Consider the following 10450-nt stretch of genomic DNA (forward strand, 5'->3'; position numbering starts at 1 on the left):
ATTTAGATTGGAAAAGACTTAAAAGTAATCGAGTCCAACCACTAATGCAGCACTGTCAAGTCCACCATTAAACCATGTTCCAAGTGCCATGTCTGCATGTCTCTAAATTTCCTGCAGGGATGGTTTCTCCATTTCCCCGGGCAGATTATGCCAATACTTGGCTACCCTTTTAGTGAAGAAATATTTCTTGGTATCTAATCTAAATTTCCCCTGTAACAATTCTAGGCTTTTTCCTCTTGTCCTATTGCTTATCACTTGGAAGAGACCAACCCCCACCTCCTCACTCTTTTCAGGCAGCTGTAGAGAGCTATAAGGTCTCCACTGAGACCCTTTCTCTCCAGGCTAAACAACCCCAGCTTCCTCAGCTGCTCCTCAAGGTGTTGTGCTCCAGATACTTCATCAGCTTTGTTGTCCTTCTTTGGACATGCTCCAGCATTTCAATGCCTTTTTAGTACCTTCTCCTGAACTGGTGACACTTACTCATTTACATTCAAAAGCTAAGGGAACTCAGTCAATGTCACATAATCAATGTGTGTTTTTTTTCCCGGCTAAGTGTCCATCCAACCTACTGGTCTTCTATTCCTTTTAAATAAGGGCACCTATGATAAAATCTTGAACAGAAAATTATATGTGTTTTAGGATTTCAAAAATGCTTTTCTAACACATGGAAAGATTTCCTCAAGTCCAGACTGGATGTCTACATGCACTAGATGAGAAGTAATAGAAGATTTTTGCATTCCTCTTTCCTTCCTTCCGCCATATGACCAAGCTGGCCTTCTTCAGGATTCAATTCCTGACTGTGAGAAGCAGCACAGCCTTCAGCCAGGTAAAGTTGTCTGCCCCAGACCCATTCTGATGGGTGCACGCATTGTCTTAGCCTCACTTCCTCATCCCAATATCATCACAGCACAGTGCAAGAGCTTATGGGTTTCTGATGCCACCAGCTGAAATACTGTCATGCCTTTCTCTTAAAAATCAAATGCAAATAGAATAAGTAAACCCAACAAATTAGGATACAGATTTGAGATATGGATCTACTTCTGGCTAAAACAAAGTTATTTGATTTTTATGAGGGTTAATGCATAACCTCTCTGAATTTCATTAATTTTTAATCACTTCTCTCTCAATTCCTTTCAATACTTGGGGCTTATAAAAAAAAAAAAAAAAGGGTGTAGACCCTTCAGCAGGGCCTGTTGAAATAGGATGAAGGGTAATTGTTTTAAACTGAACAAAGGGTAGATATAGAATAAGTATAAGGAAGAGATATTTTATGATAATGGTGATGCAGCACTGGAACAGGTTGCTGAGACTGATGGTAGCTGCCCTACACCTGGAACAATTCACAGTCAGATGTGACAGGGCTCTGACCCCCTGCTCATTGTAGGGAGGCTAGGATAGATGACCTTTAAAGGTCCCTTCCAACCCAAACTATTCTGATTTTGTAATTCTGTGATTTACGAACAGAAATACTGAACTGCATTTTCACACCTTTCAGATGGGTGAAGCAGAGTGGTCGGGAAAGATGATTTATTAAGAGGAGATGGTGACTGTCAGCCAAGTCATGGACACTCCTGGCATGCCCAGGCCCTGAAGAGAGCCTTCAGGTCATTCAGAGAGCCTTCAGGTCATTCTCTGTTTCTCCTGAGAAGGGATCATCACAGGTCACTAGGATGCACTGCATGAGTGTACAAATGCCACAGACCCAGGTGGCTACTGTTTTGTGGGAAGGGTGTCAGTCCCCCATTTATCCTCCCTTACAGTATAGCCAGCAACATCCTCTTTCCTGTGGTTCTTGTGTAGCTATCTGCTGAACTATATAGAATAATTATTTCAGGATTAATTGTTTGGTTCCAAAGCTTACTGAATGTTAGCAGCAATGCTTTTGTCCTTTCTAAGCCTATAAATTGACAATTTTAATGAAATAAGTGTTTTATTAACTTGTATTTCTAAGTACAGAATCTATGCATTTCTATGTATTTCTTTTGAGTCTACCAGAACCTAAATAAACCAAAACACACAGTCCTTCACTATTCAGTCAAGCTTTGTACTTTCTGTGCACACCAACTTCCTAATGTGAACTGGCTGCACAGAACTTGGTCGGAGCTGGAAAGCTGGATGACTCCTGACTTCTGCATCATCATGTCATTTGTACCATACCATCACAGCAAGCAAGTAGTGATTATAAAGTGAAACTTATCATGCATTTCCTCCATGCACTCTTCAGGAGCTCCTGCTTCAAAGTATACCAACAAAAGCTCAACTGTCATTGAAACAAAGTAAGTAGCATCAGCCTTGATTTAAGGATCTTCTACAAAACTTCAAAGTGTGCTGTGAATTATAAACACTAGGTATTTCTATGATGCTTACATTTTCACCAGGACAGTTTAGGACTGTCTGGATTCTCTCACTGGGTTTTCAACACATTCTGCCGATCACGCTTAACGTTTTGAGCTGAAGCACAGTCTTAGCACATCCAGTATTTCAGATGTCTGATTGCAACAGCTGTGGTTTTATTGACCTGTCTTATCTTGCACACAACATATTAATATCTCTTCCACACAGTGAAATTTTAACCTAGAAGTGACCAGCATTTAGTCTTACTCATTGCATTTGTGCCCTTCTTCCTAGAGACCATCATCTTCAGGCAAACAGTTCAAACCAAATGTCTTTGATATTTATAAACATTTGCTAAATTTAAAAAAATAATAAGAGGAATGGAAAGTTAGTAATTTTCATTTATATTTCATCAGATTATCACTGTAAGTAGTGACTTTCATCAAAATAGCCTCAACTAATTCCCAATCAATAAATCATGGGCAATTATATTTCTCTGCTCACCATTCCAAATAGTAATCTTCCTGTCTGTGTCTTCATGAGTGTTACTGACTGTAACCCCAGAAATAATTTCAAAAGCAATGACTTTCTGGTAGCTCTGGATTCCCTGTCATACTCTAGCTGTGAATGCATTGCATTTTTTCATAGCTCTTGCATTGCTTTCCGTGCCAGTCAAAAATACTTTATTTTCCCTACTAGCACTAACATCCAGAAACTACTGTCATACAGCTATGTCCAGTCTACACAAAAATCACTCTCAGTACCTTCCTGTATGGTAAAAATTAATATGACTTCATTTTTGCCAAATACCACCACTTACAACGGGGACTTTAAAACATGCATTTCTTGTAGTTCAACAGTTACTATTTTAAAAGCTTAAAAATACATTGTTAAAAAGTAATTATTATCTTAAATCACAGCATATTGCTCAAGTTTTATGACTGCAGTCCCAGGGCAGGAATCAACAGCCACTTAATGCATTGAAAACTCATACCAGGCTGAGTCAGAATCTCAAGAACTGAAGAATTATATTCTTTCAATCCCTTCTTTCATCGTAGAGGTCAAGTCCTTAAGCCCAAGACTACAAGATACACAAGTGGTGGATGGAGGGGAAAAGCTGATGACAGCTTTTGTAGACAGAAGTAATTTTTAGGTAGGAACTGGCCAACAAGCTGGTTAATTGTTATGACTGACCCTTTTTTATTTTTAAGTGAAATTCTTGATATGTTAGGTTTGGTACAAGAAGTATTTATATGAAATAAAAAACTATTTATGTAACAGGAAAAGAGAAAATATATCAGAGCACTGGTCCAATAATTTACTAGTATCAGAGAACCAAAATACTTGATACAGTGTGCACCACAGAAGTATTTTTATTAATTATTTAAGCTCTATGTTGAAAAAAAAAAAAAACCAGGACCAGAGTCAGGTATTAGAAAACTGATACACAAACAACTAAATCTCCTTGTGTGACTGTTGTCAGGTTTCATAAAATAGTCTGATTCTACCTTTGATACTCTCTCAGTCTTGGCAACAGTTAATCTTCAGCTTGTGTTTTTAAACAAGCACAGCTCATTTTCTTTTGCTGTTTTCAGACTTCTTAAAAAATTCTTCACTGGAATATTTCCCTCATCACACAACATAGGAATTGTTACTTCCCAGTCTCTTTACCATGAGACCCTTCACAGTAGTACTGTAAGTGTTATATTCCTGAAGCCCTTCCCATCAATGGTAGCTGAGTAGGGACATAAAAAGCTGAGAGAGCAAAGGGTCATTAACACTCAGAAAACTACAGTTCTGGAAACCTTGAAGCCTTCTACCCCATGAAAGCTCTGTCCTACATCAAACAACTTTTTTTCATACACTTTTTATTTATCAATTCAGTTCCAAATTTCCCTTGCTCTCTACCAAAATGCAGTTTGCCTAGGGAAACATACATAGAATTTTCACCCAATTGTACTGTCCAACAAAAGTATCCCTCAGTCAAGCAACACTTTAATCACTTGTGCTGGTTTTACCTTGAAGACACCTGGCAGGAGGGCACACTAGAAAGTTTTCCTCCAAGAGGACTTCCTCTGTGAATTGATGGGACCAGTTGGAGCCTGGTTTAGTTGTTGACAGCCTGAGAAACCAATTGGAAAAGTCGGTTCGCTCCGTGGATCACATTTGAAGCAAGTAAACCCCGGGAAAGCTCTCATTCATTTCCATCCTCTCACAAGGTAACACAGACCTGGCCCGGGTCCCTCTCCTGTGGAGCCAGGCAGGGCTGGGCTCGGGAGGCTGCCGGGCCCCGTTTCCAACCAGGAGCCCCGATAACCAAAAGAAGCCGAGCCCATTGCTGAGATCCTGGCCCTTTTCCCGGTGTGTCCGTGGCTCGGGGGGCCCTGCCCTGCCCCGGCTCGGAGCAGCCCTGGGGTGGCCGAGCCCGCCCGGCCGCCCTCACGGGCTGGGGGGAGGCAGCCGGGCCCGGTTCGGGAGAGCCCCCAGGGCTTTGTGTGCTGGGCAGGGCAGAGGGAGAACCCCCGGGCTGCGGCTGGAGCTGGGGGCGGGCAGCGCCGGGGGAAAGCCATGGACACACGGCCTTGGCACCCATTTCTCCTCTGCGTGCGCTTTGCAGTTTCCATCCGGCCCCCCCAGCACGGCCTGGGCACCCTGAGATCCTGACACAGCTCCGGCATGGCCTGGCACAGCCCCTGCAACTTCTGGGTGAGATTTTAACTTTTCCAGTGCTCAGATAGGATTGACAGACTTTCCATCCTTCCTTGGGTGAGAGGGAGAAGAACAGAAAGGATACACCAAAGTCAATGAAGCAAGAGCTAAGTTTTTAGGAGAGTGAGGAGACGCCATGAAGGTTGGCTGAAATATCTTTTTGTAAGTTATAGGGATGGACAGTACTTCACAAAAAAATTCCTTTAAACCATGGAAAAATACACGGGGGGGCGGGGGGCCGTTTGAAACGTTCGGAAGATCCTTTGCCCCGAGGGAAAAAGGGGGATCTCTGTTCTTGGGATTGAAGTATGTACAGAGAGAAGTGAGCTGAAGAGAACTTTTGCCTTTGAGTAGCTCATCCTTAAAAGTAATACCCTGTGACTTTTTAACATGGCCTGCAGCTCAGTTCTGAAAAGACTAAAGTGGGAGGAAATTCATGATAGCAGATCCTGGGCAGCTGTTAATCATGAAAAAGTGGAGTCAAGAAAGAACTGGCGATTTCCTCTCTTGGTAAAAGATAGCTAAAAGATAGCTAAACAAAAAGAAAATCCTATCCCTAAAGTGAACTGAAAGAGATTATTTAAGTAAGGAATGGACTGAAGTGTCCCTATGTTGTTAAGCTGTAACAAAGGGGGAAAGAAGAACTGGTCTGAAAATATGTTCTGAATTTATTATTATTCTTTGTGTTGTTAATAAAGTTTTATTTTTTTATTCCCTTTTGAAGTTTTAGGCCTGCTTTGCTTTTACTCCTAATCCTATTTCACAGCAAAACATATTACAATTAGCAAATCTTAAACCATTACAACATCACAGCTCTCTCGTCTCAGCTACCAAAGCCACCTTCTTCCTCCTTCCACTGCTTGTACCTGGCAAAAAAGCATCTTCTTATATTTCCACCAGCTAAAGTGGCTCGACACTGAGATATCTGTCACATTTAGGCTCAACCTGTCTTTATGCTGCCTAACAAGCTCCCAAGCGTGTGGGGTAATGCAAGTGTTAAGGGACTATAACAACAAGGCCTCCTGAAACCAGAGCCTGGTCCTAATAGTGCCAAGGCTGTGGGTTCAGTCTGTGTATGGGCACTGGAAAGGTGCACCTGATACGTATGAGTTCCTTTAACTCAAGAACATTCTGTGATTCGGTGAAATGGGAGACGTGGGAGCTGCGGACAGGCCCTGACGGGAGCCGAGGACCGCGGGGAGCAGCGGCCGGGCCGGGCCGGGCCGGGCCGGGCCGGGCCGGGCCGGGCCGGGCGCTGGGCACAGGGCGGGCGCCGCCGCGCCTGCGCTGCCCGGGCGGAGCGCTGAGCCTGGCCCGGCCCCGTCCGCGCCGCCGACCGCAGGTGCTTAAATAGCGGCGCCTACCGTGCTGCTGTATCCTTCGCCAGGTAAGGGGCGGCGCCCGGAGCTCTTCGCTGACCGCGCTCTCTCTCGCTGGGGCTGCCGCGGGGCCCTGCTGCTGTGCGGCCATGGCGGGGCGGGTGGGAGCAGAGAGCGGCCCGGCGGCCCTGGCCGGTCCCGAGGGGGTCGGGAGCGGTGCGGGGCGGGCGGGGTCGCGCTGCTTCTCCCCTCAGCCGCCGCCATTCCCGTGTTTTCAGTCTTACCCAGTGTGTGTGAGAGCTGTCCGGGGTGTAAGTGTCCTTGTTCTCCCTGGAGAGCCCGCCGCTCCCCCCCGCTGCGATCTCAAAGCCATTCCAAGGGAGGATGGGGTATCTCTGAAGGGGCTTCTGCAGTTTTTCTGGTATGCAGCACTCTCGTGGCTGACGTACAGTTGGGACGGCACAGGTGAGGAGGTTCGGGTGCTGCTCCGTCACGGAGAGGTTGTGGAGAGGTTCCCCTGCCTCTCTCGTTGCTCCGGCGTGATGCATGGCAGCTTTTGGGGCATGGTTCACCTTCCTGAAGGTCTTATTGTGACTTAGAAGACTAAGTGATTTAGAATAGACTATGCCTGATGGGCTGGTGCATGACTACTGCTTTCCCTAGATGGAGTAGAGTTTAATTGCTTGTCCCTTAAATTATCTGGCTTAATGCCCCATGCTAGCCTTAGGAAACTGGGACAGGATGGCTTTAGATAGTTTTTGGATCCCTGCATCTCCCTGATGGTCACCGTGGCCTGTCCTGCAGTCAAAGATCTGTAAGTCTTTTTGTCTTGTGCCTTTTGCTGCTTTGAGATCCATCAGCTCCCTGGGACAGACCTTCCTGTGAATTTCCAGTAACGGGTCTGTCATATGTCAGCTGTTGGAAAAACGTCAGCTCTGGTGTTAACTGTATCTGTCTGCTTTCTCCCTAGTCTCCCTTCAGGGTCTCCAGAATATAGGAGCTGCTTTGCCACCGCTCTTGTGTACCACTAGTGTGTCATGTAAAAAGCATCCCACCGACATGCACAGCACCTTTCAGAGCTAATTTTTGAATCTAGGTGCTGCCCTAGTTGTCTGCATGACATTCAGTCAGTGGGTTTGCTTTGCAGCTCCTCGCTGTTCAGACAGATTTTTGGGGTCCTCCTGTCCAGCTGTGGTGTCAGTATTCTTCCTGGTGATTTGAGTGAGGAACAATTGTCGACCATCTTTCACTGTAGCTGCTTTATAGCCCACAGGGACAGGAATTGGCAGCTTTGCAGAATGTGCTTCTGTCTGGCACAGTCAGAATCCCTGACAGTGCCGATTTTTAGAGAGCTCTCTGGTGCACATATCTCTGGGGAGTGGCAGGGTTCATCCCACTTTCTGGAATTTCCTACTGCAGCTGCTTTCCAGTACTTCTCCAGGTGGCTCCTGCCTTACCTGCGATGATTGTAAATAACAGCACATTACTCTTCCTATACTGTAAGCTGGAACAATAATTTTGTTGACCCATATGGGCAGAGTTCTTGTGGCATCCACTCCCAGCTTAGGACTCTTTATGCACACTGTCTAAATCTTGAAACCTTTATGATATCTGAGTCTTCTGCTCTGAGATAAGAGCACTGTCAGATACTAATTAATGACTACTTACATAAGAGAGCAAATTGCATGTATTTGGCGTCTCAGAACTTGCAGTTTTTCTTCAAAGTAGAAAACAAAAAGTACATTCTGTTGGGCATTTCCCACCAGTTCTTCAAATAAGTTGTTAAAAACACTGTGGGGAGGGAAGAGTGTTGGAATGAAGGTTGGACATTACAATTTAGTTTAGCCAGCTTACTCATGGATGAGTGTCTCTGCATGCCAAGTAAAGAGTCCAGTCCAGGGGAAAACATGTGGGTACTGAGGCAGATATGAGCAAAGAAGGAAGTTCAGACATAGGGAGCCATTCATGTTTTTATATGGAAGTTAAACTGAATGAAGTTGAGAGCATTTTTCCTTACAAGTAGCTTGACCAATAAGGAGTCATGGTTCAATTTGAAACCTCGGGGCAGTTGGAGTAAGAAGTCACAAAAAAATTGCGCAGTGGCAACTTCCTAGTAGTAGTTCAAAACTTGGAAACATAGGTGAGAAAATGGAAAAATTAAAGTCCTTGAAAAGGGTGGCTTAGAAATTCTAGTGGGATTTCCATTGTGGGCTACAGCAGAGTATTACAGTTTTTGATATAACACAAACTAGACCTGAATCTTTTGCATTAAACTATTTGTGTGCTTTTGTAAGCCAAAAGAGGGGGAATGGGACCTACTCTGGGAAGGATAAAACAGAGGGACAGAAATGTTTTGATTCTTCCAATGCTTTTAATTGTCCTGAATTCATAATGTCTGCATGAAGCTATCAAATTTAATATGAGTAAGCATAAATAAATTCATAGCTCTGGTATTTTCAGTGGAAGTCTTGAAAAATACGAACTCTGAAGAATTGCACTAAAGTCTTTTAAGTTCTTGGAGTTGTCCATAACAGGAAAATTGTAATACAAGTGTTACACAGAAAAATGACAAGAAATTGCAAAGTTATTTCCTGTTCTGGCATAGGTTTAACTTACAAAAAAGTAAAGCACTATATAATTTAGGTTGAGCTTATAACCAGACTTCCTTTATAAGTTATGTTTCCAGTTCCCTCTTCCTGTCATACTTAATGGCCTCTACACTACTGGATTATATTCTGATTGTTTCTGACCTGTTATTTCCATGTCTGCATTCAGGCTTGAGCTTAATATCAGGAAAATTAAAGGGAAAATTCCTTTATATCAATATGCGTGCAGAGATGAGATCTTGTGGAAGTGTTTCAAGCACATAGACAATAAAAGACTTGTCTCTTTGTTAAAATATTTTTTCTTGAAACACAAGAAATAAATTTAATCTTGCTTTGGGTTTTTTGTTAAAATTTCATGGTAGTGTAAATGGAAATTAGTCCTCCCTTGGATTTTCTAGCATAAAATCTATGCCTTTCATCTTCAAAGCCACAACAGACTGTTCTGAATGTTCCTTCTTTTGCAGCCTGAAGGAATGAAGAAAATATGTACCTGCTTCATTTCTGATGTAATTAATCTAATTTCTAATAGCTTAATCTCATAGCAACAAGATTGGTAGAAGAGAAGCAGGCACTGTGTTGGAGTGAGGAGGACAAATTTCTAGACTTTCCTTTGTAATGGATATATATTTGAATTTACTTTTTTTTTGCCATCACATTGTTTTATGTTCTTCTAATTTGCTTGTATTTAAGTCCATGTTTTCTTCTCCAGAGGGAGCTGCAAAGAAAGGATTCAGATTTCTCTCTAGAGTGTTGGTATTATAATGGCTAATGTGCCTCAGCAGAAAAGCGTCACAAGACAGTTGTGTCTGAAACTGGGCTTTGCTGGGATTTTTTGATTTATACACATGTTCCTGAGGTGTTTTACTCAGCTTTTTACATTTGGTAAGTCAGGAAACCTGAGCCAGCTCAGATGATTTATGAGAATGGGATATATGTAGTTATAGAGAGAATTTTATTAACTTAGCAAAGACCACTGAAATTGAAGAAGTGACCATCCCAATCTATTTTTTTCTGCCCAGAAGTAGAGCCTTCAGACTCATGTAGTCTGAAGTCATGCATGACTTCAGCTCAAACAGTATTGAAAGTGTGCAGAGCTGAAGGTCTTCTGTTTGAAATTTACCTGGCCAGGATACAGGTGTTCATGTTTGTATGTTTGTTTGGTTGGTTTTTCTTTTTTAGTTGTTTTTGTTCTTGGGTTCTTTTTAGTGGGGTGTTTTTTTGTTGGTGTGGTTTTTTGTGTGGTTTTTTTTTTTTTTGTGACATGCCATTCTATCTTTAGTGCTCTTTATAATTTTTTTCCTCCTGTAGTGAATCTGACTCTTCTGCCAAGGGGACCCCCAGCAGTTTTTCAAACCAGTCTTAGTAGAGGGTTTTCACTAGACTGAATTCCAAACACCGAAGAAACACTTAGCAGTCATACTTTACAAGATAACTACTTGTAGTAATGGAATGCCTTAAGGGTTGGTCCCTCAGTTTTGCTGT

The sequence above is a fragment of the Cinclus cinclus genome, chromosome Z (assembly GCF_963662255.1).
Source record: "Cinclus cinclus chromosome Z, bCinCin1.1, whole genome shotgun sequence".
Lineage (NCBI taxonomy): Eukaryota > Metazoa > Chordata > Aves > Passeriformes > Cinclidae > Cinclus > Cinclus cinclus.